This window comes from Microtus ochrogaster, linkage group LG1 (assembly GCF_000317375.1).
Source record: "Microtus ochrogaster isolate Prairie Vole_2 linkage group LG1, MicOch1.0, whole genome shotgun sequence".
Taxonomy (NCBI): domain Eukaryota; kingdom Metazoa; phylum Chordata; class Mammalia; order Rodentia; family Cricetidae; genus Microtus; species Microtus ochrogaster.
The window spans coordinates 7,771,059-7,780,724 of record NC_022027.1 but is presented as its reverse complement, the minus strand read 5'-3'; the positions used below and the strand labels follow the sequence as shown (position 1 = coordinate 7,780,724).

At 41.1% G+C, this 9,666-nt stretch overlaps 1 pseudogene; it reads right to left on the bottom strand.

Annotated features, from left to right (window-relative positions):
- The window catches only part of LOC101996329, a 43,933-nt pseudogene extending 39,502 nt beyond the window's left edge, over positions 1-4,431 (bottom strand).
- Between the last annotated feature and the right edge of the window lie 5,235 nt (positions 4,432-9,666).

Sequence of the window (9,666 nt, the reverse complement as noted above, 5' to 3'; positions counted from 1 at the left end):
TCTTTCTGTGTAGCCCTGTGTTGCATTGTCAACATTCAGAAATTCATGCTGTCTATCATCAGGACTGAACATTTCACACAAAGATGTCACATATCTTTGCAATCCCAACAGCCTCACACCCAGACATCCAGAGATCCTTCCTCTTTTTGCTGTTCTTGTTGTATGGATGATCAGATTTTCTACAGATTCCCAGCTGAGATCATAGATTTTCAAGGCTTAACACATCTCCATTCTTTGCAGATATCCATTGCCCTTCGAATCGAGCTAGAGGTACAATCAGATCTTCACAATTTGATAAAATTAGTTCATCTGAGGTGAACAAATGATGTGAAATTTTATTTCTTGAATCCACTGATTTCTGGAGATGGCTTTGGCTTGACACATTAAAAATAACCTCTGAGAAAACTATGAGCAACTTCAGGGGAAAACATAATACCCATATTTTGGGAAGAGAGTTGCCAAGGACCATCAAAAAGGGCAGCACAAAGAGAAATGAAAATTATGACACTTCTTGCCCTGTCGTAAACATCCCTACTTAATAATGTCCAGTTGTTGCTTACAGAAAATAAAGGATATTCCGTGGTAGGGCTGGGTGCCTGCACAGGCAGATGCCCAGTACTTAACACAGACAGGACAAATTGTTCTATTTTATTTGTTTTAAATCGATTCTTCCACTTCAGTGGAAAAAGGAAAAAATAAGACTGGGACAGTGTGTGTAAGCAGCTCATTAACAACGCAGGCCTGAGTGGTTGTAGGGCAGAGCGATGACAGCACAGCTTTGTGTTCCTTCAAGATGCAGCACTGAGCACAGGATGCTGTGGGTGCTTCCAAGGCACTGCTAGTGTTGAAACGCAGCATTAGGCAGGGGTAAAACCTTTCCTGTTGCAGGAAGAGTCCCAGGATGGAGAGAGGTGTGAACAAATCATCAGCTCAAGTGTCTGCTGAACTCCATTTCTCTCTTCATTTTTGTTAGTTTTGTTGTGCTGTGCCTGAATGAGTTAAAAAGAAAAGAGATAATTAAAGGGTATCTGTTGCTGTTTTTTGTTAATCTAATGACGAAAGGAAGCACATATTTAAAAACAATGTATAACTCTCCATGTGATTTCTGTCAAACATATATGTGTTAGAACCAGTGAACATAAAGCCAGGCAGAATTTCAGACCTTTTATCACCCTTTGCTGAGAGGAGACTTCCTAACACACACACACACACACACACACACACACACTCATACCATACCACACTGACATAATCACACTTACATCTCACACGTATGATGTGGGATTTCTCTCTGTATGCTGTGAATACCATTGGTTAATAAAGAAACTGGTTTGGCCTGATAGGGCAGATAGGCGGGAAAAACTAAACTGAATGCTGGAGGAAAGGAGACGGAGTCAGGGAGAAGCCATGGAGCCACTGGACACAGACATGCTGAAACTTTACTGGTAGGGCACGACCTCATGGTGATGCACCAGTTAATGGAGATGGGTTAGCATCTCCATTAATGGAGATGTAAGAGTTAGCAAGTAAGAAACTAGAGCTAATGGGCCAAGCAGTGATTTAAATAATATGGTTTCTGTATGATTATTTTGGGGCTGAGCTGCCGGGCAGCTGGGAAACAAACAAGTGATCTATTTCAACACACATACGCACACACACTCATGTCATACACACACATGCTCACATACATGCTCACACATTGACACACTCATATCACACACACATGCTCATACACTTACACATTCAGCCACACTCACACACTTTTGCTCACCTACATAAATTCACACATACACTCACATACATATATTCACAACACACACACTCATTCTACAAGACACTCAATGCTCACACGTACATGCTCACACATATGCAATACTCTCACACCACACTCATACAAACACACACTCATACAAACACACATGCTCTCTCTCACACGTACACACTCATATCACACACATACATGCTCATACACATACACTTACACATTCAGCCACACACACATATGCTCAATACATAAACTCACACCACACACATAGTCATATCACACCACACACATTGCTCACACATATGCACACACTTACACCACACTCACACATAAACACAATCATACTATACACACACATGCTCTCTCTCTCATACACACACACCTCAGAACAAGAGTATTTGTTAATATTATTCCCTCTCTTCCTATTTGTCACAGGGAGAGTGTGATTTTTCTAAACTAAATGATAGACTTCATGCTAAAGCAGTTAAAAGCAAAGGCCGCTTCTTGAGCCTTGAAAATCTCACTAGTTTTTCCAATAAGACAAAGGTCTCTTGGTGTTTGTGGTGGTGTGCCAGACCTAGTGTGGACTGTGAGCGCACATGCTGCCCATGGCTTTTGCAGTCTCAGAAGGAACTTCCATTTCTAGATAACATAACAACCAATATCCTTAAGAAAAATTATTTTTCTCCAACCAAGTATCACTGGATCTACCAAGCCCATACCAGTGCAGGCTGCGTGCCCAGGACTAGCTGACCAATACAAGTGAACTCACCCAGGAGATGCTGACCAATATAAGTGAACTCACCCAAGAGAAGCTGGCTAATACAAGTGAACTTCCCCAGAAGAATCTGACAAATACAAGTGAACTCGCCCAGGAGAAGCTGACCGATACAAGTGAACTCACCCAGGAGATGCTGACCAATACAAATGAACTCTGATATTTTTGTGGACTTTTGGTTTCATTTTGCTTTGTTTTGGGAGACTTTTTTTGTCTTATTCATCTTTTGTTTTGATTTTCATATTTTCATATTTGTTTTTGCTTTTTGTTTTTGGAGAGAAAGGGAGAGTAAGAGAGGAGGAGATGAACAAGGAGAGAGGGAGGGAGAGGAAAAGAGAGAGAGAACCCAGAGTTGCAGGGTGAGCAGAGAGATGGGAGGGCTCTGTGAGGAGTTTGGAGGAAAAAAAAAACATAAGCCAAATGCATGGCATAAAAACTTAAGAAAAAGAGAAAGAAATGTTCATGGTGGTTTGGGACATGGCCATGAGCTGACTCAGATGTTAAGAGTACTGGTGCAAATTCCGTTCCCAGCACCCATTTCAGGCCATTCAACCACCTGGGAGTGCAGCTTTCAGGGATCTGACAATATTTTCTGACTTCCACAGACACTGGCACACACATGGCATGTGTGGTCCTGCTCCTGTACATACATGGACACACAAACACACAGACACACAGACATACACACACATCTCGGCTGGAGAGATGGCTCAACAGTTAAAAGAATCTGCTGATCCTACAGAGGACCCAGCTTTAATTCCCAGCACCCATGTCAGGCAGTTCACAGCCACCTATAACTTGTAACTCCAGCTCTGGGAATCTGATGCTACGTTTGGTATCTGAGAGCAGCTGTATACATGCAGATATGCAGAAACACACACACACACACAAATAAAATGAACATGTCCCACTGTAGTTCTCACACACTGTTGGCACCATGGTGAACATGGAACACATGGAAAGGGTCTGGAGGTTCAACACAATTGAAACAAATAAAGGTACCAGAAAACCTACCACAGGGTACAGATCTGAAAGAATTGAAATTAGAAGTCTCCATGCTTAGTTGAGTATAAGACTGTTTCACAATAATCAAACTATGGATTCAACCAAGGTGTTGAATAAATATAATAAAAACGTGATATGTGTACAGAATGGAGTATTATTTGCCAGTTATGGCAACCTGGGTGAAACTAGAGGAGAGTATGCTAAGTGTAACAAGCAAAAGACGAGACATGGATGCTCATGCTGGCCCTCTTTGGATATAAAGGATGACAGTGATTTACAAAGAAGAGAGTAACATGCAGGTCACTAGAAGAGAAGGCAAAGGAAGGAGGACAGAGAGGGAGGACAACAGGTGCCTACAACAGCAGGGGCCTTCTGATGCTCTGCACAGTAAGGCATCTTCAGTGGAAACCAACTTTTATCATTCAAAGTAATGACAAAAATGGCAGCATTTCAGGCTACGGAGATGCCAATCACCCCTTTTCTCATCACACACTAGATGTGTGTAGTGAATTATACAAAGTACCCAACAGCCCAGAAATAGGGACAAATATTGTCTATTAACTAATAATAAAACTTAAACGCCTCCTTTACTCCCAGCCTACCTCTGATCACATCCATGACCCTTGACATTCCATGCACCTAAACACATGGTTGAAAATAACGCGAAAAGATGAGGGCTGTCTAAGCAGAAACTTGCCTGGTTTCCCATTGGTTTACGATACCTTACACATGGAAGCTTTGTGGCATTTATACGTATTTTGTTCATTGGTTTTAGAGAAGGTCTCTGCTTCAGCCTCACTTTGGCAGGTCCTCGCTGCCCTGCTCGGTGCGGAAAGCCACAAGTACTCTGCTTTTTCAGAATGACATTTTGAGTCACTTCCATCGTATCCTGTCTTTGCAGCCGCTGCTTTATTTAATCTCACATATGTCACATGTTATTGGTGAGCAAACCCTATATATCTGTGTGGCACCTGGATGCCTCCTTGCCTGAGCCAGGGGAGACACAGAAGCTCACACGCTAGTAACAGAAGCAGGATGGCTTCTGACAGACAGATAGGCAGCAGGAACTCTGGAAGCCTGGGCTCCTGAGTTCCAGGAAAGCTGTAGGCAAGGACCAGGATTCTTCTGTGTGTGGTGTTCCTGCACAGCTGAGTATGGGACCCTAAGAGGTTGTCCTCTTGGGATTTCATCCCAGGGTACTCTTGGTCCTTTGGCCACAGTTTTGACGGAAGGCGTCCTTCGGAGAGAGGTGGGCAAGCCTGCTGCTATGATTGGCTTTCTGTCATAGGATGTTGTTCTCTGCCACATCTACAGTGTGTTCAAAGCCCCCAGGAACCTGTTTCTAAGCAGCCCCATAGCACTGTGTCAAAACCTTTTCCATCTCTCTTCTGCTTTTCCCATAAGGCTTATAAACCCCAGCAATGAGTGTACCATCTCTTAGCATGCTTAGCCCTGTCATCTGTGCCCCTGTCCCCATTTCGGTACCCGACATTTTTAATTTTGTGGCTTTTCCTTGCTACCTTCCTCCAAACTATTTACTTTAGTTTTCATAAAAGAAACCACAAAAAAAAAAATCAAAGACTTTTTGTTATTGTGAAGTGAAGCCCAGACAGGGAAAATGAACAGTAAAACAAGCCCCCCCCCCATTCAACTGACCCCGATTGTATAGATCAATAGCACATCACACAAAACCAGCCCTGACTCGTTGGGATTAAACCCTTCGGGAGCTTCGGTGACTCCTCCCCTTGATGATCCCATCCCTGAAGCTCAGTTTTGCTTACATGGAACTTTATTCCACTTGAATAACAAAGGATGTGTTATTTTATGTGTGTGTTCTTTTATTTAATATTGTGCTGATGAGTCCCATCTAAATTATCCCACATCCAAGCAGTTTGTTCCCTCATTCAGTGCCGGGGACTCTCCCTTTGTCTGAGTATGCCACAATGCACTCATTGGCTGCAAATGTCTGTAGACATCTGGGTTGTTTCTGAGGTTGGGCTCTTACAAATAGCACTTTAATTAACATTCGTTTACGTGTCTCTTGGTGCAGATGTGACGTGTTGTTTCTCTTGGGCACATGCCTACTGGAAGTGGAGTTCCTCGGTCTTAGGAAAGGTTTACTTCTAAATTTAGTGGTGATTGCCAAACACTGTGTTAATTCTCATTCTCCCCCCCCCCAAGTTTATCACCCTATTAAAAGCCAGTTTTTCTCTCTGTGATGTTTTTTTACTACTTAAAATTTATACTGTGGACATTTTCAACTGTGAGTCATGTTTTAGGAGTTAGAAAGAAGTTTGCAAACAAAGTAATTGTAGCTTTTTAAAGATGAAATTAATTTCAAGAATTTAATATAGTCAATGTATTTGTCAGTGCCTCCTCAAATTCATGGATACACTCTCTCTCACACATGATACTTATGTTTAGGTGTATGTAAATAAATATACAGATACAGCTTGCCGCATCCACTTAGTGTTACTTATGCGTAGTTGTTTCTAAGATGGAGCACTTGGCTAACCACTGGATAACCATGTAGGGGGTTTCTCCCTGGGGAAGACTGATTTTTCTCTCCCTCAGCCATCATTAATTGCCTAATGGCCTGTAGCTCTTCACTTAGGGCTGGTGGCCTCCTCCAGCCACACGGGCATGTCACCGGGTGTTTTGTGACCGAGTTGTTGTATCCCATGGGTACAGCCCCCCCCTCCACTGCCCCAACTTGGCCTTTTTGTACTGTATGTCAGGGGCTTAAATTCAGGGAGAACAAGAAAACTTCTAGGAGCCAACCATGCCTTTGTGTGGAGGCTGGTCGCACTTCCTGAGCTAAATTTATTATTATTTATTGTTGCTTCCTTTATAGTCAACAATTTGAAGTACGTGTTGAGGGGTTAAGACTGCGGCAGGCATTTTCTCTGTGGGATTCGTGCTCAGGGTCTCTGGACTGGTTGGGATAACACATGGGTGTGGCCTCAGATTGTGCAGTTATGTGTACTTTCGCCTTTCTTCACACAACCCTGTTCGACTTGGTAAACGTGGGGTTTAGTTTGGCTTTTTGTTTGCATTTTTTTTCCTCACCTAACTGTTGCTTATTCTCCTATGGGAAAAAACCCAAACTATGGAAAAAAAATTTAAATCCCCCTCCAAATTGATTTCTCCCTTGTACCTGTTATTGTTGTGCGGTTACATCAGCTACGGAAAATTAATAAGTTTTTTGAAAAGAGCGGCCTTAATATTCATTCAGTTAAGAGCAGTTAATGTGGCTTTAATGCTGAGAATATCTAATAATGTAGTAGCTTTCAATTCAGTTGAAATACAGCATACTTCAGATTTTATTTTTATATTAGAATTGGATCTTGAAAAGAAACCCTATGTAGCATAAAGCAAACTATTTATAAGGATTTAATTCTTAGTGTTTTATGACTTGCTTGGTTAATTCAGTCTACAGTGCTCTCTGTCCCACCCAGGAGGAAGTCTAGTTGACAGCTGTCCACTGAATGCACAATGCTATGGAGAGACTCAAGGGTTCAGTAACCACTCCTGCAATAAGAGCAAGAATGGTCAAGTGATTAAGTGATTAAGTGATTAAGGGGTGACCAGCCCCAATGTACAGAGAACCTACAAGTTCTATCCCCTCTTCTTACCCACGGGGAAAGACACGAAAGAAGGAAGGTCAGTAATGTGGAATCAATGATCTTGGCCCTAGGCTGCACTGTGGCTTTGAACTCTGCAGAGACAGGTGAAGAGAGAGTCACGCCCAGAACCAATTAACCTGGAAATACCCAGGCCCACAGGCTGTAAATGGTGCCATCAACTGTTTCTTGGAGGTTGGTGGTACTGTGGTTCTAGAGTTAGGAAATCCTGGAGGCAAAGTCTTAGTGTTCCCTCACACTCTCGTGGTTTTCTTTAAGAATCCCACTGCTTCTATGGTGCAGAGGCAACAAAATCACACCCACACACCTCCACACCCACATATACACACACACCTGACAGAGTCCTGGTGACATACGTATGAAATAGGCCAGCACATGACTGGTGTGGGAAGTCCATCTGTATATGTGTTGCTTTTATTGGTTAATGAATAAAGAACCTGCTTTGAGGGTAGAACAGAGCTAGGCAGGGAAAACTAAACTGGATGCTAGGAGAAAGAAGGTGGAGTCAGAGAGATGCCATGTAGCCTTGCCAGAGACAGACGCCAGACAGAACCTTGCTGGTAAATCACAGCAATGTGGTGATACATAGATGAATAGAAATAGGTTAAATTAAGATGTAAGAGCTAGCCAATAAGAAGCTAGAGCTAAGAGTCCAAGCAATGATTTAATTAATACAGTTTCTGTGTGATTATTTTGGGGCTGAGCTGCTGGTAACAAACATGTGGTCTCCTACAACAAGCGACTGTAAGGCAGAACTGAGCTCCAGTAGAAGCACTGTAAAAGAGGCTTTCACGGGAGTCCTGCTTTTCTATTTCATGCAAGGCAAGAAAAATCCAAAGTAAAAAGTAAAGAAGACTAGTGATAGTGTATCAGAGGGACTTGAGCAAACAAAGCTGAAATTTGGTCATAAGACTATAGGGTGTTTCCTTCCATTCCCTTCAGAACAAGGACAATGACTAGTGACAAAGAGGTTGTGACAGCATTATAAATGGATATATTCTTCAAAGGATAGAAAATTCTCAGCATATATACATATATATATATATCTTTAAGTTTATATTATGAAAATATTGCATTATATTAAAAACAAAATATTTATGGTTAGTTAACTAAATCTTCACCTTTGGAATTGATGTCCGACTATGTGACACAAAAATTGATGTCAATGTTTAAAAGGTCCTTTATGGCCATAAACTGTAGGAACAGAGTCAGTTTGGACATTTGCTAGAAAACTTCATGTAACAACAGCTAACTCCTGTTTTATTAATCTCATCATGTGACATGATCCTCAAACAGAAATGCTCTGGAGCATTAGCAAACCTTTACAACATGGAAGGCAGAGATCAACAGGCAGATCCTTAGATCCCAGTGAAACTAACTAGGAACCCATTCCATGAAGGTGACTAGAAACAAGCAAATACTTAGAGAGTGAAATGCTTGTTGCCAAATGACTTGAGTCAAAAAAAAAAAAATCTCAACAAGCAAACATGTTTTCAACTAGCTGAAAGTAAAAATACAACTTATCCACGTTGGTTGAATGCGGCAAATGCAATGACTAGAAGCTGAGTACTTACAGCTTATGAATCATAAATTAAACCATATTAGAAAAGAAGAAAGAGCTATGACTAATGCTCTAATCTTGGAAACTAAGTGAATAACAGCAATTTCAACCTAAGCCAAGCAGAAGTAGATAAATAAGGAAAGTCAGCTCAAGTCAGTGAAGCTAAAGAGAGTTTATCAATTAGGGAAACTGGAAATCAGAATTCTTAGAAATGATTATGAGAATGGTTAGCCGTGTAGTCCAACTAGCCTAGAAAACCCAAATTACCATCAGGAAAATGAAAAAGAAAGTCATCACTCCTGTTCTTATAGATATCACAGGTATCATAAAGAAGCATAATTGTGAGATTTTACATGAAATAGACCAAAGGCACAAACTCCAAAATTCACTTACAGAAATAGATAGCATAAATATGCCAGTATCTGTTAAAGAAATGAAATCAACAATTGAACCCAAAAGAAATATCAGTTTGATTGATTTCACCAACTTAGGTAAAAATGAAATTCTATCTCTAAAAAAAAATACACTGTTGATAAAATAAAAATAAACCATGTTGGATAATAGGACAGTAAATAAGGGCTTGTGAGCTGCTCAGAAGGTAAAGGCACGCACCACTAAACCTGATGACCTGAGTTTAAATCTAGAACTCACATGGTGAATGGAGGGAATCGGCTTCTTTAAGCTGTCTTCTGACTTTTACAAGTGTATGGTAGCATCTACACACATAAACACTTGTGTGTATACACGCACACTGTCAAAGAATTATAAAGAAAATGTATTAACAGTCTAAAATTCAATAATAGAAAAACAAAAATCATTTTAAAAATTGAGCAGAGATCTGAAAGTGAACCTCACCAATGAACATGTACAACCACCGAGTAAACACGTGGAAAGACAGTCATCTAATGACCTA